Source organism: Protopterus annectens, chromosome 3.part1 (genome assembly GCF_019279795.1).
Source record: "Protopterus annectens isolate FY-2018-M chromosome 3.part1, PAN1.0, whole genome shotgun sequence".
NCBI classification, from domain to species: Eukaryota; Metazoa; Chordata; order Ceratodontiformes; family Protopteridae; genus Protopterus; species Protopterus annectens.
The window spans coordinates 1,637,339,547-1,637,365,326 of NC_056732.1; positions in this window are offsets into that span (position 1 = coordinate 1,637,339,547).

Here is a 25,780-nt window from a genome sequence, read left to right on the forward strand (position 1 = left end):
CCTCACTAGACACCTGCAACAACTGGAGAGGCCACAAACGTACCTCACAAAGAGGATCCTAGGCGTTGAACAGTTGTCCTATATGGACAGACTCAAAAAAACTCAGAATTTTCTCTGTCTCATATCGCCTACTTAGAGGCAATCTCTGCTTGACTTGCAAAGCCATGTCTGACCCAGCTTAGTTAGAAATGCTACATCTAAAGAAATCCCAGTCCCACTGTACCACACGCTCCAGAGATCTCAACCTCATTACCAGAATCAACAGGACATGCTGGAGGGACAGGTTCATAACCCAGAGATTGCCCATGCTATGGAATAGACTTCCCATACATGTCAAACAGAGCACCTCACTTGCCCTCTTCAAGAGAAATCTTGATGAGTGGATGAGAAATAGAAAATTCACCCTGGGGATCACTCCAGTGGCTCTACTTGACAGAGGCACTGGAAGCTAATGTCGCGCAGTGGCTGCTGGTGACATCAAATCAAAAGGGGGGTGCAGGAGACAGCTGAACAAGTGGGGCCAATGTGAAGGGGTGTGGCCAACTAGAAAAGGGTGGGGCTATGCTCAAAAACTACAAAAAATGGGACTTTAATTAAATACACTGCCCTGTGTGCTAAACCATCATTATGAGAGTCCAATCAAAACAAAATGAAGTGGAGAAGAAAAAATATTTCAATGCATTGATTACCTGACAGCGTACTTAATATCTAGATAGAAACAAAAAGGTTGTGAGGCATGAACAAATAAATTACTTTTTAAATACATTGCTGAAATGCCAGTCAAAATCAAGTATAAAAAACAAGCAGCACTCAACTCAAACCACTTCTTCTTGCACTGCAGTTCTAATTATAATTTACATTCCACTTTATAAAAGTACCATGTAACATGCTGAAAGTAGCAATCTCTGTGATATCCCACTTGTAAAAATACTTCTTATCCAAAAAAGACCTGCTGTCTGACAACAACTATCTACTTTTTTCATGGGAAAAACATGAACAAAGTAAAAAATGAACAGCAAACAAGAAACAAGCTTAAGATAAATTGCTTAAAGGATTACTGCAACAGGTTATTGGCCACACATGATAGATTGGCCTGCAAAGATGACTGCAAGTCTCCAACAAATTTAATGAGCTTCTGAAAATACTGTAATCCTGTCCTTTATTACAAATACTGTCATATGCATTTGAATACCTAAGCCTTATTTGTTATCTAGTTATGTAAATATTCTCTACATGGCATCAACAAAAAGGCTTTCAATGTTGATAATTCTTTAACATTATGCTTATTAAAGCTTACTTGCATCTTACAATATCAGACAAGCTTACCTGATGGTCATTAAAGCATTACTACTTAAGCACAGAGCAACAGGCATTGATCAACATGTATTTTCTGAATAATAAGAAGCATAAATGAACAGTATAAAATATGACAGAAATCCAGAACATTCTGCAAAATTAAGGACAGATGAAAAGCCACTGTAGTACTTGTATACTTGTGGTACCTTGGATGGGGGATACTCTGCACACTTACACTGCATAACTGCTCCTTGCCTTGCTTGGACACATCCAGAGTCACTACCCGGGGGAGTGGGGGTACAACAAGTATGGCACAATGTGAAATTATTCTGGCTGATAGTGATGGCCCTGACACATTTGTCATACCTCAACCTCAGAGCAAGAAATCTGGAAAAAGCCATAAATAGAAGTGGGACAAAGGCCCAGAAATAAGGACATTTTTTTAAATATTGCTCTTATAAACTTAGAAAGATAATAGTAGGTTTTGCATTAGTATGAATTTTCTGAAGGGTATGAAATCTGAAACTCAAATGTCTGTCATTATTTTAATGATTTGACACTAATTTGCCAGAAAACCACAATTTTATGAAAAACGGACATTTTCTGTCAGACTCTTCCCATCTGAAATGAATGTCTCTTCAATGTTCACATTAACTTTTATAGTAAAAAGGCTCCCTGGATAGTCTGTGTTTCTTTCTCGATGCTTTGATTTATGGCTTTTTTATGTATTTGTTGTACTGTCCTAAGAGGCTAGGAAAAGTTTAAAAGGCATTTATCATACAAGGGTCAATAGTTTTATTTTCCTAGCAAAAAACCTTCCAACTATAAGTTGGAGAAAAAAATCTACATGCATGTGCTTTTTTAAGGGTATGCCATGCTTTTTTAGGCTATTTATCTTTTTGTCTGTGCATCATTTCTTAACTGGCTTAGAAACTGATCTTCATAGATTTTTCAACTAAGACCAACTAAGACCAATAGAGAATAGACAAAAATACTTCCTTCGTTCCCTTAAAGACTCTTCTTTACAAAAGTAGAAACAGCAGGCAAAAAAGAAGATTGTGTCCAAACCAATCCAATATAAGAAGATTTATTTAAAAGTACAAGTCAGCGCTTTTGGGTAGATACCCTTCTTCAGACAGCATACAATAATTCTAAAACATCTTATATGGGTTTTAAAAACTCTCTCATTAGACAATTAAACAATTAACTTTTACATTTCACCCGCCTTTTTTTCAAGGCTGGTTTTAAAGGAACACAATTATTAAGACCTGGTACTGTGTCTGCTGTCACTAAAAATGCGACGACTTTTCACTTGTTTCCTGTACTGGTGAGGAAAAAGGAATACAAGAGAGGATGCTCAACACAAAGAGAGGTAAAATGAAGGAAAACAACAAACTGATTGTTTCTGGTTATTATGATTTCAATTCTCATAATGTTAACAATGTTTTTAATATATCTACTGTGCAACTAACACATATTCAAATGCAAGTATTGGGGAAAGGTCTTTCATTTGTGCCAAGTAAAGCATCTGTTTTGAATGATGTTCTATTGGATTTAAATCTGTTTGGTAGGAATGTTGCCTTAAACGTTATGTTTAAAGATCATAAGTATGAAGCTAATACATTCAAACAGCTAAGCACCTTTGTGCCCCCAATTAATTCAACTGTAAAAACTTTTTTAAAAACATGTGAACGAGATATCAGACAGTATTTTGAGAATATTCACTATCGTTTTAATTAATTTATTTTATATTTTATTCCAGTTTGGTGACTGGGGAGGTCCACTGGACTCGAGAGACCATTTTAAGTGGAGGCCCGGGGAGAAAAGCTCCAGATAACAAAATTACAAATAATGTTTACATTGTTAAGCTGTGAAGATTCGCATAACAAGTTACATAACATATAGAATTTTTCACATTGCTAAGTTACTTATCAAGTTGAAATAACAAAAGAAAGATTCTTTTACATTGCATACAGTATGTAGTTGTAAAAAAGTTTTATAGCAGGATGGGTAGTAGAAAGAGGAGGAATCCAATACTAGGTAGTTAAGAAGATTACAAGTAGTTATGAAGGAGAGGAAGAGAGACAGAGTGAGTGGCTGGGAGGAGATTGGTTATAATTTATAGTCAGAATATAAGAGAGAGGTTTGAAGAGAAAGGAGGTTAGCCAGGAGAGAAGGAAGGGGGGAGGTTGGGAGGTATGGTGTGAGGAATGCAGTTACATTTTCTGTGAAGAAGCAGGTAGGAGTGTAGTAGTCTTTTGAAGGTGTTTAGGTTGTCACAAGCTCTCAGAGTGGCGGGCAAGGCATTCCATTTTTTAGCTAGGGTGAAGGAGAGTAGAAGCTGACCAGCAGGACGTTTTGGTTTGTAGATGGAGATGAGGTTTTGGTGAGTGGATCTAAGGGGTCTTGGAGGGCTGTAAGGTTGGAGGATATTAGATAAAGCAGGGCAGCTGGTGGGTTGAAATAGTAATTTGGGGGCTGAGACTAATTGGAGGAAGTCTAGTTGATTGGGGAGTTCTAGCCAGTTTATAGTCAGTAGGGAGGAGCAGTGGTGGGAGGAGGCTTTAGCTTTAGTGGCAAATCTGGAGATTTTGTTGTAGCATATTTCTAGTCTGGAGGTAAGGGTGGAAGATAGATTAGTAAGCAGAGGAGCACCATAAAGAAGGGATGGGAGAAGGTAAGTCTAGTAGAGGGAGAGAGGAAGTGATTATTCCTGTAGAGTAGGCCAAGTTTTATGTGGGTTTTCTTGATGTTGAGTTGGATGTGGGTATTGAATTTTAGGTTTATCAATGGTGACTCCGAAGAGTTTGGTGGAGGGAACAATATCAATGACAGAGTTGTTGAGGCTGGTAATTTGGAATGAGTTTTTGTCAATGTGGGTGGATTTTGAGGGGGTAAATAGGAGGATTTTAGTTTTGTTGGCGTTTAGTGAGAGGTGGTTTTGGTGCATCCATTTTTCAATGGTTGAAAAGGCAGATTGAGTTAGAGTCTTAAGTTCAGTTTGATTGGAGGCATAGCAGATGAGAGTGGAGTCATCTGCATATTGGACAATTTTGGTGAAGGGAATGGCTTTGTGGTAGTCATTAATAAAGATGTTGAAATGCAGAGGGCCAAGAATGGAACCTTGGGGAACTCCTGTGGGTGTTGGAAGGAATGTGGAAGAGGATGTGCCCCATTTCACAGTTTGGGACCTGTCAGAAACATAACTGGAGAACCAGGAAAGAGTTTTAGGGGAGATGTTAAGATTAGATAGATGGTTAAGTAGAAGGGTGTGTGAGATGGTATCAAAGGCTTTAGATAGATCTAATAGAACAGATGAAACTAAGTTACCAGAATCTCGGGCCAAATTGATAGAGTGTAAGAAGGAGAGAAGAGCTGTGTTGGTGTTGTGTCCTGGGTGGAAGCCGTGTTCGGTAGGAGAGAGCAGTTGATGTTCGGTTAGGAATGGCAAGAGCTGTATGTGAATGCATTTTTCGAGAGGTTTGGAGATGGGAGAGGGGATGGCTATGGGGCAGAAGTTGGAGAAGTTACAGTTTTTGCCACCTTTGTGGAGAGGGAGAATAAAAGTGGAACGCCATAGTTTTGGCACATATGACTCAAGAAGTGATCTATTGATCAGGATGCTGATAGGGAGAGCAACACTGTCAGAGTCAATTTTTAAGAGGGAGGAAGGAATGTTGTCAGGAGCTGAAGAAAAACAGAAATAGCAGAAGGTCACTGATAAACGGTTCACAAACCACAGATAATAGCGTATAAGAGTTTAATTTCCGCTTTCGTCACAACTTCATCAGAAGTTTTCTGATGAAGTTGTGACGAAAGCGGAAATTAAACTCTTATACGCTATTATCTGTGGTTTGTGAACCGTTTATCAGTGACCTTCTGCTATTTCTGTTTTTCTTCAGTTTTTTGGATTCACTTGGCATTTTCGTTTGGTTTATGTTGTCAGGAGCATTGGTGCAAGGTTTAAGTTTGTAGTGAAATGTCTTTATGAGGTTGGTGGATACTGGTTTAAGTTCGAAAATATGGGGAGTGGGAACAGATGGGGTGGAAGCGTGGGAGGAGGTTGGTAGGGGGATGTTATTTGGGAAGGTTTTGGTTAACTCAGCAATGGAGGAGGTGAAGAAGGTAGTGAATAGTTTGGCAATATCTAGGTCAGATTTGCTGGTGTCGGGACAAGGGTTTTTTGTGGTACCAGGCTTGAGAAGGGTGTTTATAGAGTTCCAAAATTGTTTGGGGTTTTTTGTATGGTTTATTTGTAGGTGGTTGTAGTAGGATTTTATATCTTCAATGACTTGTTTTTTGGCTAGGGTTTGGAGCTGTTTGTATTTTAGTAACAGTTCTGGCTGTTTGTGATGGAGATAGATTTTCCAAGATTTGTCTCTTTGTTGCATAATTTTCTTGGTAGATTTTGTTTTGGCTTTAACCCTTTTGGTTCGTGTTGGAGCTAGGGAGTTTAGGATAGAAAGGAATGTAGAGTTGAAGAAGTCTACGGCTTCGTCAAGAGGCAGTGTTTTTAGAGGGTTCCAGTTGATGAGCTTAAGGGAGGCAGAGAAGGTGGAGGGGTTAATGTTAGTTAGGTTACGGGTATGTTGGAGGTGGTGAGAGGTTGGGGAAATGGAGGTGGCTCTGTGGGTGAATGCAGGGAGGTGGTTTCCTAATGGGTCGGGAGTGACACCAGATGTAGTGATTCTATTTGGGTGGGACACTAGTATCCAGTCTAAGATTGAGCTGGGGCAGTTGGTCTTGTTGTGTCTGGTGATGGTGTGAATAAGTTGAGTAAAGTTGAGTAGGTTAATTGATAAGGTGGGATTAGGGTGTATGATTTTTTGCCAGTCTATATTTACATCTCCCAATATGTAAGTTTCTTGTTTTATATTTGTGCAGGTACAGGAGAGGAAGTCTTCTAAGGTATTGGTGTTATTGCCAGGGGGAATATATAGGGAGATGAATCAGATACTTTTATGGTTGTTTAATTTTAGCATGCCAATTACTAGTTCAGCATTATGAAAGGATGGAATAGGATTCGGGAAAGGTGTGATAGATGATTAGAGTAAATTAGTGCTACTCCACTACCTCTTTTGTTTAGGCGGTCAGATCGGAGGCATTGAAATCCGGGTGGAGGAATTCTGAGTCAGTTATGTGTGGTTTTAGCCAGGTTTCAGAGATGGCTACTATGTCAGGTGTGTTATGGTTGACCCAGGCATGAAATAGGGTAATTTTATTAGTTAGGTTTTGGGTGTTGATGGTGAGGAATTTGAGGTCTTTATTGGTAGGTTTGTTGTTAGAACTGTGGTTATAGGTTGGAGAAGTGTTTGGTCCAGGGTTAGGATGGATGTCGCCTGCTAGGAAGAGGTATGTGAGAAGATGTATGAGTTTTTTTAGGAGTTTGTTTGGTTAGGTATGGATGGAGGGATGTGGATTTAGGTTTGTGGAAATTAGAAGGAATTTGGAAGTGTTTTAAATAGAATAGTGAGGTGGGGTGAAAGGGGGTAAGAGAGGCGGAGATGTTGTGGAAGTGATTTGAATGGTTGGGGTATGGAGGTGGAGGTGGAAGGTGTACGTGGATGTTTGTGTAAGAGGTGGCATGATACAGATGAAGTAGAATAAGGAGTGTTATGGGGGTGAGAGTTGTGGAAGTAAAAGAGGGCATTTTTGGTTTAAGATTGTTTTGAGGAGATAGGGATATGGAGGTTTGATGAAAGTAGTCTGGGCTGGAGGAATCGGGGGAGGAGTATAGGGTAAGGGATTGGAGTGGTGGAGAGGGAGGAGGTATGCTGTTGCGGGATTGGGCATTGTAAAGGGGGGGAGTAAGGGATGGCAATAAATGTAGGAGCACTGGGGTGGGTGGGAATTGGGGGTAGGGTAGGGGAGCAGAGTGAGCCCGCAGGGCAAATGGAGCGGGATAGAGCAAAAGAGCAGAACAGCCCTGCTGAAAAAGTATCAGCCACTTCAGGGAGGAACTGAGGTAAGTAAGAGAAAGTGCAGTAAAAAGGTGGATAGGAATACTAGAAAAACAGAGTAACTCTGGGGGAGAGGAGAAAAGTTTAGTGGAGGGGAGAGGAGAAAAAGTTATGGGATAGTAGACTGTAAAAGTATGTGGGTGAATGAGGAGGGAGAGAGAAAAAAGAGGAAAAGCTATTGTAAAATTAGAGTAGGAGTATGCAAAGTGGGAAGGTGCTGCCACCTAGTGGTGAGTGGAGACTAGGCAGGCAGAGAGGCTATGGGAAGATAGAATGAAGCTAGAGGCAGAGGTAAGAAAAGGTAGAGGTAAAGAGTGAGTGAGAGGGTAAGTCTCCAAAGGGATACAAAAATGGAATGGGAGGTTAGAGGTAGTGAGTTAGTGGGGGATCTTTGTGGCCTGTGGTAGGCTGCTGAGTCACAGGCTAGCATATAAGGATATTATGGTAATTGAGTTTGTATTAAAGCAACATACATTTACTGAGAGCAAAAGGTGAGGGATTCAGCACTGAGGATTCCTTTTGGATAAGCCCAAACTAGTTAGTAGGATAAGATCCAGGTGGGCCGACTTGGCTTTATGCATGGTGTCCGTGTAATTCAGAAGGTGCAGATGGACGCTCAGGATAGGTGTGATTTATTGAGAGCAAAAGGCGAGGGATTCAGCACTGATGATTCCTTTCAGATAAGGGTATTAATAATTTAAATCAAGCTGAAAGGATAGCTTTAAATACCTTAATACAAGACTCTAATATAGTAATAAAACCAGCGGATAGAAGGGGGAGGAATTGTAGTGATGGATTCAGAAGTATACATCAGATCACTAAAAACTTTACTGAATGATCAAACTACTTATGAAATGATTTCACCACTCAAAATTCAACATATTATTAAGGGAGTGAATGATAGATTAAAAAAAATTACTGACCGAACAAATATTAGAGAGTTATTTACGTTCTTTTGTATTAAACACCCAATAATAACCTTATTTAAGGCACTACCAAAAATACATAAGCATATATTACCACCACTAATGCTGCCAATCGTCTCAGGGCGAGGATGGGTCACTGAATATATTTCAATGTGGGTAGAAGCTAAGTTGAAACCATTACTGGAATTATATCCAGGTATTTTGAAAGACTCTGCACATTTTCTGTCTGAATTATATGAGACTTGTCATGATTTGAATCTTAATGACGTATTATTAGTAACTTTAGATTAAATAATTTATTCACAGTTATTGGAAATGATTTTGGAATTAAAGCTATTGAGGAAATTATGAAGGATAAAAATGTATATGATGAGAAAACCAAATGTCTGATATTAGAAGCGTTATGGTTGATTTTAGAAAATAATGTTTTTATTTGTAATGGTAGTTACTATAAGCAAAAACAAGGTATTGCTATGGGCACACCATGTGCTAACTCATACGCAAATCTGGTGCTAGCTTACTGGGAGCAGAAATATTTGCATGACACAATACATCTATGGAATGAATATGTCATGTTTTATGCAAGATTTGTGGATGATATTTTTATGTTATGGACACATAATGAAAATTCCCTTTGTGACTATGTCAAATACATGGATACTACAACTGATTTTCTAAGGTTTTCTCTTAATTTTAGTAGTGAAAGAATAGCCTTTTTAGATGTAAATGTTATTAAAAATTAGCAAGGCATTCTGCAACCACCCTTTATAGAAAAGATTGCTGGAAGTATCACTTTTTGGATGCTCATAGCATGCATCCTCAGTATACCTTTCATAATGTAGTGAAGAGTCAATGTTATACAGTCTCACCGTTATGTACAGATATTGATGTGTTTGATACAGAAATGGATATTTTGACATGCCATTTGGTAGATAAGGGCTATAAAGAAAATAAAATAGATAGGGATAGACATGAAGTGCTCTTAAATAGACAAGATAGAGCGAAACCACGGTTCTCATAAAATTCAAGGAAGCCCACAAGAACACCTTATAGATATAATAGTAAGTCTAAAGTGAATTTAAAGTTTAGTAGTAATATCTATGATATCAGTAATATTATCAAGAATAATTGGAAGATTCTTTTAAGCGATGAAGGCTTGAGAGATAGTATAGATAGAGAACCTAAATTTGTATATAGGTGTAATAATAACCTAAAGGACTTACTATATCATGAACCTGGAAAAAGGCAGAAGAGTAGATAAACGTATTCAAGGTTGGGGACATTTGCATGTAGACCTTGTAAGGCATGCACTTTGTTGAACAGTGCAGGCCACTTTGTATATCCAATCACTAATAGAAAATTTAGTTTTGATTTTTATGCAGACTGCCATACTGCAAATGTTGTCTACCTTGCAAAATGTAAACAATGTTCCAAGTTTTTATGTGGGGAAAACTAACTGCAAATTTAAAACTAGAATATTAAATCATATGTCTTCTATCAGATTAAGTGATGAGAAAAATGCATTGTATCAACATATTAAATGCTTTCCGGATCACAGTTTTTCATTTTTGGTAATGCAAATAATACAAGAAGATAAGAGGGGGGGGGGGGTGAAATTGTTAACAAAACTGAATATGCAGAGCTTAAATGGATTTTAAATTTGGCAGCAGACACAGTACCAGGTTTTAATAATTGTGTTCCTTTAAAACCAGCCTTGAAAAAAAGGCGGGTGAAATGTAAAAGTTAATTGTTTAATTGTCTAATGAGAGAGTTTTTAAAATATATACAAGATGTTTTAAAATTATTGTATGTTGTCTGAAGAAGGGTATCCACCCGAAAGCGCTAACCTGTACTTTTAAATAAATCTTCTTATATTGGCTTGGTTTGGACTCGATCTTCTTTTTTGCCTGCTGCACCAACTAAGACCAAGAGAAATGGGTCACAAGGGTAATGTGCATCTATCTATACAGATATAGATATAAATATATATTTATTTCTCTTTCTATGCACACACTCACACACACACACACACACACACACACACACACACATATATATATATATATGTATATATATATATATATCTATATATATATATATATATATATATATATATATATATAAACACACACACACACACACACACACATATATATATATATATATATATATATATATATATATATATATATATATAGTGAAGAAAGCTGTGGGTTCTATTCCCACACCAGGTAGATGGATTGCTGACACTGCAGTGCAGCATATGGGGGCACCAAATTTCCCATAGTATTATAAATATCACTTTGTGTCGCCACTGAAAACAGGCTACTAGCCTAACAGGATTAACCTGGTCAATAAAGGATAAATAAATGAATAAATAATAATAATGAAATAAAAGTATATATACATAAACATAGATCAATAGACAGATATGGATCTAGTGATCCATGTCAATTTGACTAAACTTCCACAATGCTAAAGTCGCTATATTAACATCAACACATTTCTACATAATCTCAGGGATTAACCTTGGACCATACAAATTAAAAAACATGTTTTTTTGCATGAATGGCAAGCTCCCACTGAAGCCCCTACACCCACTGCTAATTACTTGAAGACTGCATTATTCCAAGGGAAAGGGCATATTCCCCAACCCAGGGGAATTGTCAGTCTCACACAGGTTTTGACCATCTGTTTTGTTTCCCAAGGTCAACTAAAAAACAAATTGACCTATGGCAGTATACCCTAGATAAATGGATAGATAGATAGATGGATAGACAGACAGATAGATGGATAGATAGAGATCTAGGCAGTTTAGCATAGTCAATCAACCAGCGTGTTTTTGGAAACCAGGAAGAAACCAGACTACCCATTCACACCCAGTGATTATGTACAAGTTACATGCAGACAATACTAGAAGCCAGGCTTGAACTCTGGAACAAATATATTACTAATGAACCAATGTATTGTCTAATTTCCAAAGTAGATTCTTGTTGATTACTTTCATCGGGATATGCTGCATTCTGTCTTATAACAAACAAATGAGGTGTTGACAGGCATTTACCACACTATAATAGTAAGAAAAAATAGCAGACCTCTCTCTTGAAGTTAACCAGCAGCCAAAGTCCAAGGAATAATACGATATAAAAGTGCAGGTCAACACCACGATGAGTAAAACGAACCTTTATTAACAAAAATATGAGCGCTTTCACGTGCCCACAACTGCACGCTTCTTCAGATGAATATATTATTTTACAATACTGTAAACTTGTCTTCTTTTTTATTTGTCTGTTCCAGAATCACTACACAAACTATTCTTAAATGGTTTCTGCAAATAATTAGAGCTGAACTACAGAAAGGTACAGAATCATACAATTCATAAAGCTACAGCAATGTGAAACACAGAGATTATTGTCAGGTCTGATGTTTGATTGTATCAATGGGTCTTCCAATGCATGAATAATGTCCTGTGTTTTTATTTATTTATTTTTTTTTTGGGGGGGGGGACTATCTGGATCTTGCTTTACTTTTTATCTTAAGGCTGAGACCATCAGATTGAACCCTATATGTTCAGAATCTAAATATACATTTTGTGTTGTGCTAAAGTGTCATTGCATATTCATATTTTGCCTATGTACTTTTTACAAATACTGAATGTATGTATTAATACTACTACTACTACTACTAATAATAATAATAATAATAACAATAAAATAGCAATAAAACCCTGCAAAATTAAATATCTTGATTATTGCTTTGCTTTTTTGTAACTGTTACTTTATAATCCTCTTTTTTAATACCTAATCTGTATATTTTAGTTATTATGAGAGTGCTGAGTTGTTTATATAAGGTATTTAATTCTGTTTATTATGAATACATTTTTCCCAGTAAAGCATAAACTAATGAAGTCGGTATATATCAGTCTTAGCACTGCAGTTCTTTTTCTCATTTGCAGTCTGTTATAAAATTGCTGGGTGGCCACAGTGGTGCAGCGGTTTGCATTGCTGCCTCACAGCAAGAGGTTCTCTGGTTCGATCCTCGGCTGGGGTGCCTTCTGTGCACAGTATGCATGTCCTCCCTGTTGTTGCATGGGTTTCCTCCGGGTGCTCCAGTTTCCTCCCACAAGCCATAGGTGGATTGGATGCTTTAAATTGGCCCTGTGCGTGTGTGTGCCTTCTGTGGAAGGTTGGGCACTGGGCTGGCAACTTGAGACTGTACAAAGCTCCACTGCCAATCATAAGTGGACAGGTGATCTGCTGTGGTGACCCCTAACTGGGAAAAGCTGAAAGAAGAAGAAGTCTGTTATAAAAGTGATACTGCCCCATTGTAATGAAGTATTTGCTATTTTAAGTCTTATCTGAAAACAGGTTTTGTCGAATTGGTAACTCTTATATACCTCTAATTTACTTACTCATTCAAGCTTTTCATTCCAATAATAGTTTCCTGGTACTAGAATAAAAGTCATACAATAATGATCACATTGAAATAAATCATGCATTAGTCTAAAGCTCAATATCTCTGCCTTGACTCTTTTCTTTTATCTTCATGCTGCATCTTCTTTTAGGGTTTTTTTTGTCTTAAATACAAATTCCCTGCCTGTATTCCCCTTGCAGCATCTTCCCTTGTTGTAAGACAAAGAACAAAATCTCTTGCAGCAGCTTCTCATTCCTGGAACCTTCCCTTGTAAAAGAAATACAAATCCTTTGCAGCCAATCACCTTGCAGTCCGATTTTCCCCTAAGTATGTGACTGCAGACATTGTAGTCTGATCCCCTTCCAGGCTATGCAGTTTGTAACCACATAGACTTCTGGGCATCAGTGTACAGATGCCTTCTCTTTGTAATCCAGACTGGGTAAACACAGTCCGGATTCGCAATCGTGTATTTTGTTCCGGAATTGCAGAGCGTGCATGCGCAGTTCATTCTGGAATCACAGCACTAATTATTTTATTTTTTAAAACTTCTTCTTTTGATTTTTACAGCTGGGAGGCTGCAGTCCTGCAGTCCGATACCATGAGCCACCCCTGATGTTGGGTGGCACGATGCCAGGGTAATCTTATGATCTAGGCTTATAAAGGCTCCAGGGCCATTAGCCTAGTACACACCTATGAACCTATGAACCTAAGTGTGTTCATTTAATCCTGGAAAAATGGTGGCATTACATCTTAACTGCCACTCCAATTCTTTCCTTTCCAGATCCAATTCCCACACACCATTCCTATTTTGCATGTCAGCTTTATCCAAAATCCCAAACTTAACACCTCTATACTTGTCACAATTTAATGTGTGCCTGTAAAGTGCATTGCTTTGATTTTTGGTTTTAATTGCATTTAAGTGCTCATAAATTCTCCTTTTAAAGGCTCTTTCTGTTTTCCCAATGTAGTAACTATCATATTGGGTATATATTCCAATGTAGACTACCCCTGATGTGTTACAATTTCCATCCCTAAGTCTCAAACTCATGTGCAGTGATGTTAAATATAACTGATTCTGTTCTAAAATATAAGGACAGATATTACATATCAAACACTTTCTGGTGACTTTGTTAAGATAATTGTAACCAAATTTTGCTGGGTGCGCAAACCAAAATTTCAAATTGTGGCCTGTTTTGTTCACAAATAATGGCTTGTCTCCTACTATACTATATATCTCATCATAAATTCTGAACATAGCCCAATTTCTAGTAATAATGTTCCCTATATCTTATAAATAGTGTAAAATATTATTTGGTCACTTATATACATATTTACATATATTGTTGTATTTTTATTTTTTGTATTAATTCATTATGCAGTTTATGCACATTGTTTAACGTACCTTTAAGAAGCAACAGACCATGAAATGATTATTTAATTAAGTCTTATTAACCATAGGGTATAAAAATGGATGAGAGATAAAAGATAGGTTCTGAAGAAGTCCAAATGGTTTGTTAGTATGAAAGTGCTAAACCTGCTCTCATGTTTTACTACTTCGTTTTTTGGTGGTGTTAATAATAAAGTTCTGTTTTAATGGACTGTGGATCATTTGTTGGCAGATTTCCTTTTATCGTTGATGAATTTAAAACATATTCTATTTGCATGGGAATGTAACACTAGCTGGTGTCTTTTTGTGGCGACTACATTGGACTTGATTCAAAATTCAGTCTTGGATTACATTGAGTTTATTCAGAAAACAATTTCTGTTTCATATGTTCTGTTGAAGTAATTTATTTGCTATTTGCTGCTCAAACACTGTGAACTGTTTTTTTTTAAATTTTTATTAGTATATTTTTGTTTGTAGGCAAAAAAGAAGGCCAGCACCAGGGACTCGAAGCAAAAAATATTTATTGATATTACCAGACCGGTTTCAGCATATAGCTTTCTTCAGTGGTTATACATGGTCAGCAGTTCACAAACTGCATTTATATGAGATACCCAATTAAGCAATAATTGACATCATTTCCTGTAAGAAGAACAAAGATGAGTAGTTCATACAATGTTTCAAAATATATATATATATATATATATATATATATATATATATATATATGAATATACACGCACAAATGAAATTCGAAAAACTGCATACAAAAATAAATAATACAATGTATACTAAATCATGAAAAAAATAAAAAATATACTAATAAATTGTAAAGCTAACTACTAAATATTCAGCGTATGCAGTTTTTCGAATTTCATTTGTGCACGTATATTCACATATATATATATTGAAACACATTGTATGAACTACTCATCTTTGTTCTTCTTACAGGAAATGATGTCAATTATTGCTTAATTGGGTATCTCATATAAATGCAGTTTGTGAACTGCTGACCATGTATAACCACTGAAGAAAGCTATATGCTGAAACCGGTCTGGTAATATCAATAAATATTTTTTGCTTCAAGTCCCTGGTGCTGGCCTTCTTTTTTGCCTACATTCAAGTTGCTTTGGCCTGTGCATCTACCGTACTTGCGAGCACTTTTTTGAGTGATTACGTTTTGGTTTGCTGGCTGTTGGTTTTGGGAGATCAGAAGCAGAAGCCATCTTTGTGGCGTGATTTGGTCGTATCTGTAGGAGAGGATTCTTCATCAAATAAGCACATGGTTATAGTTATTTGGTTTTCCTGTGAAGATTTAGGCCCTAAACAGATTTTTGGTCCAGAGTTTTTTACTCCATTTGATATGTGAAGGACCGTTTCTTCACTTGTGCATTCGCCGAGTGGAACGTAGTATTAATCGCAGTTATCTTTCATTTTTTATCGTTTCATTCTTTGGTGTGTACCAGAACATTGGTATTTGGATTTACCTATTTTGTGTCCCCAAGGTTGCGGATCGATATGGTCTTCAAGTCTGGCTGATGTCTTATGGGGCTGTTTATTCAGGTTAGCAACACAACCTTTTTTCACCTAGACTATATGTCGGTGGTGATCACTTCCAGGCATACGCATTTTTAGAACAGTTGGCCGTTTCTTATTGTTCTTTGGTGAGTTTGACACCAGATATTGGATATTATTGGGACATTATTTTCGAGACTGTGGCATTCAATTTTGGCTGATTTAGAGAGACTGGGACATTGGTCTCTTATACAATAGTACATTATCATTTACTTCTCAAGAACAGTAGGTCGCTCTTACACCTTTTTGGCCAGTTTGAAACTAGATATTGGAACTTTGTTTTTGAGACTGTGTTACTTATCTCTGGTGGACTCTGAGAGACTGGGATATTTGTTTCTTATACAGAATTACATCACTATATGTTTATTTGTTTTTACAAATGTTATTTTTATACCTTTGCATTGGCTTGTACAAAAACATTTGCGATTTACACTTTTGACAACCAGGATAGCATTGTTTTGAATACATAGGGACATCTTTTCTGGATGTTAATATTGAAAATTGGGAATAGTGATTAGTTCTTATCATTTTTATGATTAGGACAGCTTTAGACTTTCATATAAATTTTGACCTCAACATCTATGCTTGTATTTGCTTGGCGAATAACATTTAATCATTATTAGTCTGTTTGCATAGAGACTGAACAAGGTTTGATTGACAGACTATACACTTGATTATAAGTGATTTTTTATCAGTCAGGTATCAACTGAATCAATCCAGGTTTACAGTATTGCATTATTTACTTATGTATTCAATTAACATAACATGATTTCAGATTATTATACTGGTTGCCATTATAGACATTATATACATCCTTTGTATGTACAAGATTTGATATGGTGGAATTCTGTCTTTTGTATATGTAATTAGGGTACATTGTATGTGATTGTGAATAAGTATTTTTACATACTGTTTTCACTTTTTCATTGTTAAACATTTATCTATAGATACTTTTATTGGGTTCTTTTTGGCACAATCATATCAGGCCTTAGTATCATAGGTGGATTATTGACATGCTATCATTTGTCATTCTGGGACAGTTTAGTATTTTAGCTTTAGCATAGACTTGATCTTTTATACCTATGCATCATCCATGAGTATGTATCTAGTATTCATTATGGTTATTCCTATTTGACTTTTAATATTAAGCATGTTACTTTAGAATATCCTGTTTGAATCATTTACATGTACAGGGATAGAGGTCTGGGAAATATATCCTTATGGTGAATGACTCATTAGTGTCTGTTCCTCTACCAATAGTTGGTCGGTTTCAGTCTCATGCTATACATCTGGTTTGCAATATTGTGGATCCTTAGTGTCATAACATTCATATTCACTGAATAGAAGTGATTGTTTCTATTGGATCTGTAGTTATTTCAGGTGAATTTTGGTCCCTTGGCATACTGTATGCTTCTCTGTGACTTATATCTCATTTGATCAAATCTCCACTATAGTTCTTATTAGGCCACTGACTCCCTGGGGAGTTTATACTTTCAATACTTTTGAAATTTTCACATCACATTTGACTGTTATTTCCAGCACAACTTATTGCCATGGATCTTAACAAATTACTCCAAGGGTTATGCGTGGATAAGGATGACATCCAGGTCTTTGGAATAGCATTGGATAACAGCTCCAAAGAAAACAATATAAATGATCCAGTTGGCAGTTGTAGTTTTTTATTTACACAATTGGGCAAACAAATTAGAACTCTACGTAGCAATATTTGGCATTCCAGGCTTTTTAAAGCCTACCAGAATCGCAATATAACACCCAGAGGCCTAAGAATTAAACATCAGCCTCTAGTCAGTAAAGCAGATGAGACTCTTTTACAGGAATGGAAATTGGCTCAGCAGAAGGCCTCCATGTCTTTGTGAATATATTAGCCTCTTTTTATGATAGGATGGTACAAGTCAATATTTGTGATGTGCAAGAAACTTGTCATCGGTTGAAGGAATATGAAAGTTTACCAAATTTTAAGGACAATTTGAGTAAATTATCTAGGGAATTGGTGGCCTTTGAGAACGGTTTAAAGGAGAAAAAATTACATAAATTCACTAGGGATGTTGAAGATTACGAAAAAGGCAAACCTTTTGAGTCACAGAGAATTGTTAGGTTTGCTGAGGGTACCAGGACTCCTAGGAATCCCATTTTTTCACGCAAAAAAAGACCTAGGTCAATATTAAAGAAAGACATCTCACAGGGCACCACCTCTGGTGAGGAATCCTCTGCTACAGATACGGAAGTTAACCACATTGGTGATTCTCCTGTCTCTAAAAAGGGTCATAATTCTGAATTCCCTTTAGACGTAAAAGACACAGGGGGGGACGTAAGCACAGGTGTAGAATCACTAGAGGATTTTCTTCAGTCCATAGTGAAATGAACCCAGTTTTTTCAAACATACACAATATTTCTAGTTATGTATTAACATCCATTCAAGAATCTTTGTTGAATAAAGGTCTTGGTTTTATCCCCGGATTTTTTGTGGATGAGAGTGTTTTTGTTGCTGACACTTTGGCTTTTTGTTGTAAAATTAATCTGAAACTTTTCTTTGATCAACAAGATAGTGCTCAAAGATCTGCTGAATTTCGTTTTTTACCATCCAACTTTAATCCACCTATGGTCAAGCATGTTAATATATTCCAACAAGCTATTATTAAGGATTTACACCATGATATGGGTTCAGGCAATATTTTGAGACAGAATCTTAATATAGATGAACAACAGGTCTTAGATTATCTCAAATCTAACACTAACATTGTTATTCTCCCAGTGGACAAGGGTGGGGCAATTGTGATTATGGATTCCAGTTATTACTGGGCTGAAGGTAAAAGACAGTTGTCTAACAATCAGCATTACTTCCATATGTCCTTGGACCCCACTCCTAATTTTAAGAAAGCTATAGATGACTTTTTGGATTCTGCAGTAGAGGAAGGGATTATCAGTGCCAAAATTAGAATTCAACTAACAGTACGGGACCCTTGCAAACAATACTTATATTTACTACCCAAAATCCACAAATCTCTCAGGGAACCTCCCGGTAGACCAATCATCTCGGGGATTGGTTCACTTACTGAACCTTTATCTATTTATTTAACCGAGCATTTGAAGCCCTTATTGACACATATTAGGGCCAGGATTAAGGATACAACCAAATTTCTTCAAATAGTTACGGAATCCCAATTGGAACCCACTGGCTCATGTGCACTCTTGATGTCAAGTCTCTATATACCTGTATTCCCCATTGGGCCGGATTGCTGGCATTGGAATTTTGGCTTAACAGAACAAATATCTATCCTCCTGGTTTTAACACTCTTTTAGTTTGCATGGCTGAACATGTACTTACCAGGAATGTTTTTTATTTCCAAGATCAATGCTATTGGCAGATTCAGGGCACTGTGATGGGGGCATCTTTTGCCCCTATTTATGCAGACTTATTTATGGGGTATATAGAGGAACATCATCTATGATGGTATGCATAATTTATATTTACCTGAGATTGACATCTGGCGCCGTTATCTGGATGATTGTTGGCTAGTTTGGAGAGGGGGCCCAGAATATCTCCAAGAATTTGTGGAATATCTCAATTGTAACAAGTGGGGAGTTGAATTTACTGTCAATTACAACATACAAGAAATTGATTTTTTGGATGTACATTTGGAGCGTAAACCAGATCATACTCTAAGAACAACGGTTTACAGGAAGTATCTACAATATAATAGCTTGCTACATGCCTCCAGTCTTCATCCCAGACACACTATTAATAATATTCCCAAATCGCAGTTTCTCAGAATCAAAAGAATTTGCTCTTCACAGCAGGACCTTACTATATGTCATCAGGATCTCACCAACAGATTTTTAGAAAGAGGGTACAAGCAGGACAATGTTAAAACTGCATCAGTATGGGCTTGTAATCAAACGAGGGACAGCTTATTAACATATAAATCAAAACATATCAGGGGTAATCAGGATACCATCAGGCTAGTTACAACATTTGGAAGGAATACCCATCAGTTCACTCAAATTATAAATAAACATTGGAATGTACTCAAAAGTAACATACGACTTGATGATTGGTTGGGGGACAGATGTCAGTTTTCGTACAAAAAGGGAAATACCCTGGGGTCACACTTTTCACATTATAAATGGACTATGACCAAAGTGAGCATGTATCACCAAACTACCCTTTCAGGGGATAAATTAGTGGGGTGCTATCCATGTGGGCACTGCTCCTTCTGTAAACACATTTTTAACACTAAGAATTTTACCAGCAAAAATACAGGTAAATTATTTGATATCAAATGTTTTTCTAATTGTGGAAGTGAGTGGGTTATTTATTTGGCCACATGTACATGTCAAGCGTTCTACATTGGTCAGACATCCAGACAGTTCAGATGTCGGATGTCAGAACATCTGGGAGACATCAGAAATGCTAGAATGACCAATGCTTTGTACAAGCACTCACTGATTCACAAAACAGCCAAATTTACTTTTACCATTATTGATAGAATTTTTGGAAATAAATGTTTCAGAACAGGATGGCACAATTTATTGAACACCAAAGAAAACAAATGGATAGTTAAATTAGGTGGTCTCTTTCCACTAGGTCTAAATGACAAGTTATGATATTGTGTTTAGGATTATGCTGAATATTTAGTAGTTAGCTTTACATTTTATTAGTATATTTTTTATTTTTTTCATGATTTAGTATACATTGTATTATTTATTTTTGTATGCAGTTTTTCAAATTTCATTTGTGCACGTATATTCACATATATATATATATATATATATATATATATTTTTTGAAACACATTGTATGCTACTCATCTTTGTTCTTCTTACAGGAAATTATGTCAATTATTGCTTAACTGGGTATCTCATATAAATGCAGTTTGTGAACTGCTGACCATGTATAACCACTGAAGAAAGCTATATGCTGAAACCGGTCTGGTAATATTAATAAATATTTTTTGCTTCAAGTCCCTGGTGCTGGCCTTCTTTTTTGCCTACATTCAAGTTGCTTTGGCCTGTGCATCTACCGTACTTGCTAGCACTTTTTTGAGTGATTATATTTTTGTTTACACAGAAGCTCTCCTTCTGAATTCACAGTTTTCTTCATTCAGTATTAAACAGGCTTACACCAGGAGTGATATTCCAAAAGACGTGCTCAGTAGCTTAATTAGTTGTAAGGCCTATTAGTTAGTCTTTGAGCAAGTCTTTTGGAATCAAGGCAGACTTACACTAAGAGCAATACTTTCGGAATCTGGCCCATTGTTAGTTGGCACTTATGCTGAGAGCATGTCTTTTGTAATCATGCCCAATGTTTCTAGCCTAGATCCTGATCTTATATGCACTAATAATAATCTACTGTCTAACCTCTCACCATACTCAAGTCAACACAAATATGAGTCTACCCTTGGCAATCACAAGCTCTCTACTACAAAATAACAGCCAGCTTTAATTCCCAGAATGTCCGAGCCTTTACTGATTGTCCACAAAAGAATAACACAACTTTCATACAAATACTCTGCAGCACAAACAAGCCTTAAAATTAAACCCCAAAAGATGTGCATCCTGGTCCACCTCTTCTACCCAATAACCTTAAAGGTATGAGGAGATATGCATCCAGACCTGGCCCAGCCTACTCAGGAATAAATCACACTCAAAATTTTAGGCAATACAGCCTTCATTTATTTAACAACAACCTCAGAAGTATCTGCAACAAAATTCCAGAACTCCATGATGGAATTGCCTTTCAAAACACAAACAGTATTATAGCAACAGAAACCTAGCTAAAAAAAGAGATATTTGTTTGTGTCTTTCGGCTTTTCCTGGTTAGGGGTTGCCACAGCGGAACTCCGGTCCGCTAATGATTGGCAGTTGATTTTTACGTACCAGCTTGCCAGGCCTGATGCATAACCTTCAATGAAGGTACGCCTATTCACGCATGTCAACACGCAGAAGATGCTATAGCTGAGAATCGAACTGGACAGCATCTTACTGTGAGGCGACAATGCTACCGCAGCACCACCACCGCAGTATATAAGATGAGAAAATTCTGCTGCTTGACTACAGCCTGTATAGGCAAGACAGGATCCATAAAAGTGCTAGGGGAGTTGCTATTTTCTAAAAAACACATATCTTAACCTATCCCTATATTCTATAAAGCCATCAGCAGCTAAAAATGCTGAACTATTATAGTCCAACTAAAACTTAATAAACAGAAATCCATCTGTGTAATAGGAATCTATATACTCCCTGGAAACAACATTACCATAGCTGAGGATTTTTCTCTTGGGCTTCAGTAAACGGTGGCATTTTTTGGCAGAGAAGGTGAACCAAAGAAGATAATAGTCAGCTATTATCCAAAAACACAAATCACATATGGAAAAAGAAACCTTTTATTCAGAAGATAACAAAGTACTTGTTATCTTCTGAAATGTTTTTGTCTTTGGTCCTCCAAACAAGTTTTGTACAAAAATTAGTTTTGCTGTGGAGGAACTTTCTTGTTCCACTAGGTTAAGTAGTTCCTTGCTTTGAAGTAGGAAATACAAATTGAGAGAGGGTTCCAAGTCAGTGCTTCATTGTTTAATGAAATCATACTGTCTCACCTTGTTCATGGTAGTCTGATATCCATTAGCTCCTGGTTTTGTTTTTCTTAATCATGTGACATATACAGTGATTTCACTGATTGTCAATTTCTTCTTAGAACAACATTTCAAGAGTTATCAGATTTTAGAATGTAACCAGATTTCTTTTATGCTGTCCTGTCTCAGGGCATGCCTCGTCACAATGTAAAAACATGTTTTAGTTTTAGGTTAAATATAGAGCTACCTATAAATAAGACAATTAATGTGTAAACCCAATCCCAAACAATACGTGTATTCATATTGGAAAAGTAGCAATTTTTTTTTAGTCATCTTTGAAGTTAGCCTACATGTAATAGATTTGCATGGCCCAAATGCTCAATAAATTGAATGGGTATATGCAAGGCTTAGGAAATTATGATTTTTTTAGTGCCGATTTGACAATGATCTGCTCTAGAAAAGATTGCTGTTACAGCTCATCAGAAAAGTCCAACAGCTTAAATGGTGTAAAAATTTAATAAGAAATCCAAGCTCCAATATAAAGTAGTAATGCAGCAATATCAGTGTGCATAGCTATGTAGCTTGGAAGGTTCTGGTAGCACAGAGGGAAAGGGAACTGGTACAGACAAGTATGAGGCAGGAATAAATGCCACAGCTCTCACAAAAACTTATTTCTGAAAACAATGTAGCAGCTAAGCATAACAACTGCATACACAAGATACTTCAGTTGAACTTTCTAAAGAGCACTTTGTGGAAACAGATTTAGAAATGTATGTGTGTGTGTGTGTGTGTGTGTGTGTGTGTGTGTGTGTGTGTGTGTATATATGTGCACAGTCACATGACTGCAGGCAAGTGAATGCACTAGTGCAACCAAACGTTAAACGTGTGTATGTATCTAAACCTTTATATGTGTTTAAGTTATTATATATGTATTTTTCATATGTACCCCATGTAAAGCTATTTACCAATCCTTAATACCTGGGCAGAATGTGTTTAATTTTTTTTCATAGTTGCATACACCAGAGAGAGAGCAAAATATAGAAAGAATCAAGAATAAGATTTTGATGCTTTGAGGCAGTTTTGACAATTACTGGCCTACATACCCTTTCATTAAACTAGAAGCATATTTTATGTGTACACTTTACAGACAAGTAAATAAGGAGACTATAAAATCCTCAGACACGGCTATCATCCAAATCTGCATGTGTTTCCAGTTAGTATTTTATAGTCTTATTGGAGTAAGCCTAGTACTGTAGTTAATAAACTGCTGTGTGTAATTCAATACATTTGCACTTGTAGATAACGTGTAACAGTCTAAAACAGAAACAGGCTTTATGGTTTTGTAAGGACCTTATAAATGTTCGGTGAAATTTGTTAACTTCAGACCACTATTACTCATACATTTTAAGTCTGTATTTTATTACTAATGCCCTAAAGCTGTAGGAGGCATAACTGCCTATATCATCTCATACAGACCATTCCTACATTGAACTGGTCATGTGTCGTGTACATATATGTATGTGAACATCCAGAAATTACTGGTTCACTTCTGCTCACTGATAGCAAATATAGTAAGTCGCATTCCCATGAAATGACACTGCTGAATCCACTTTACTAAATAAAAAATAAATAATTTTTGTGGGGAGCAACCTCCCTGCATCCCTCATGGGGTAAACACTCCACTACCTAAACTGTAAACTAATTCCATCAGCATACAACAGTGGGGAAAAGGGCATAGTCAAGATTATTGAAAGTGGCTTTCAGCAGAATCAGTGCAGTGTGTGGTGTACATCTAAGTGTATTGTGAAGTGGCAATGTTATGGTAAGGGTTTTTCTAAGGTAAGGTGAAGTGTTAGAGTTAGTGGCAGGATTATGGCTTGAATTAGTACATATTGGTAAGGTGGTGCAAGCTTCACCCCCCTATCCACCTTACTAATGCATGTTATCTCTAAACTTACCTTAGAAACTTTTACCTGCACTGTGCCTGTGAATGGTCTGTTGTGATTAGTATACTACCTTGGTAAACAAACTAAATAAGTAAACAAAAATAAATAAAAACCCTTTCTTTAACACCACCACTATTCAAACAAATTGTGTCTGAATGTAAGTGGAAGTTTTGGTTAATGGATCACAAAACAAAACTGGTTGTTTTCTATTGTGATCTTTTTTTCCTCTCTCTCTTTCTTTTTGTAGATTTTTCTTTTTTTCAAATCTTTTTATTAAATTTTAAAAACTAAATGAAAACAAAATATAACATTTAACAAAACAAAATAACCGAATAACTATATACATGGTCCAAAACAAAAGTTTATATTAAACTAAACCATTCAAACTTTTTTGCCATGATAAATATTGATGTATGACATTTGATGTTCTCATATAAACAGTTTGCAATTCATTGTTACTTACAGTCTTTGCTAAACAAACAAATTTCGTAAAAAAGAGGATATTTTTACTTTTCCAATTCTTTGCAATAATTTTTCTGGCCATAGCCAGTATGGACCTAAAAAGAGGCACTTGTATTTTTCGTATAAAATCTGGGATTGGGGCATTAGATAAAATCAAACAATTTGTAACAATGCAATTGTCTGACCACAATGCTTTAGCAAAGTAAATAAACTGTAACCAAAAAGGAACAACAATTTTACATTCTATAACCATATGAAACCAATTTGCATCCAGAATTTCATCACATCCCCAACATTTTATTTTCTCTCTTTTATAAATTAAAGCAACCTTATGAAGAGTTAAAAAGATTCTATGCAAGAACTTCCAGGTGTAAATTTTCCAGTAAAGTGATGAAGTAGATTTTCCTACAGATTTTAAACATAATTTTTATTTATATCTGAAAAATGTTATCCTTAACTTTTGTTGAATAATTCCAAAAAATTATACTTTCAGTTCATAAAATCCTATACATTTTTGATAAATAAGATTTATTCTTAGTCACATCACTATTAATATTAAAGAAAAATTCTAGCATTTTTAGGATGGGTTTTGTATTCGCAATTAAATATATATTTTTTGTTTTATTAATAAATGCCTTAAAGATTTGTATACTTAGCCAACTATTTTTTTCTTATACTATATCTGACCAAAAGGTAATCAGCTAAATGTAATTTATTTCCCTTTAAAAATTGATACAAATTTTAGATAATTTTTTTTAAGATCTATCATTTTACTTACATTAAATGATTCCAGGCAACCATTATTATAGGCTATAGGAAATATTAGAATTAATTATTTAATGATATAATTAGTTTTCATAACTCTCTTAAATGTAGTCATAATGTAGTAAAAAAAAATAGAAATAAAATTATTTGTAGTATTCATACAAAAATCCTTTAGGACCCAATACATTCTATTAAAACCAGACTATTAATTGGTATCTGTTTCAAACTTATTGTTTGAAACTAAGATTGTTTCATGTAAGAGTTTACAATTTGAAACATAGGAAGAATTTAGCCAATGACTTACTATATTTACGTATAAGGGAAGACTTAGCATTTAGTTCAATAATTGGAAAACCAGTACCACCTTCTTCCCAACTTTTTACATGTAAGTGAAAATATATTCTTGTTTTTTGGGGATACCACAAGAATTTAAGTAAAATAGAGTTTAAATATTTTAAAATTA